Consider the following 643-nt stretch of genomic DNA (forward strand, 5'->3'; position numbering starts at 1 on the left):
GTCATGGCCTTTTTCTTGCGATCTACGGCTCCAGGAAATGGAGAATGACACAGACTGAACAAGTGCTTTTGGCTCAGAGGAGTCTTGGAGCTGGGTACCTTCTGCCACGAGCCCACCGAGTGTGGAAGGTCAGGTATGACTGACATGACTGCTGGATGTAATCTGTACAGATATGCCTGACGAAACGTGTTTGCACGCTTGGACCATCCCCAAACCCAGTTCTCCTGGGGTCTCGTTCATGCTAAAGTAGAAACCTGAGTGATGGAAAACCCTGTTGGGTCTGTAGGGGACCAGCCTAAAGGCTCCAGGTGAATTTGATGACACTTGTTTCTGGATGAGCCAGTCCTTTTCTCTGTGGGCGAGTCTCCTGGGGGTCTCGGCAGACCACTCTCACTGTGGAGGCCGATCCGGAGGAGCAGCGACTCACGTGGCTCTCTGTCGCACAGCACAAACTGGCGCGCACAAGGTGCTGCTCATTTTGAGGCGCTCTCAAGAAACCCCTACCTCGGCTTCCAGAGTCCATACCGCCAGCCTTGGCAGCCACAGGTCCCCTCTGGCAGCCCCGCGGCGGCCGCAGACGGGGCAGAAGCAGACTCCCAACGCCTCAGTGGCCTTTCGAGAGGGGGGGGGAGCGCGCCCCGGG

This window comes from Pygoscelis adeliae, unplaced genomic scaffold (genome assembly GCF_000699105.1).
Source record: "Pygoscelis adeliae isolate BGI_AS28 unplaced genomic scaffold, ASM69910v1 Scaffold92, whole genome shotgun sequence".
NCBI lineage: Eukaryota > Metazoa > Chordata > Aves > Sphenisciformes > Spheniscidae > Pygoscelis > Pygoscelis adeliae.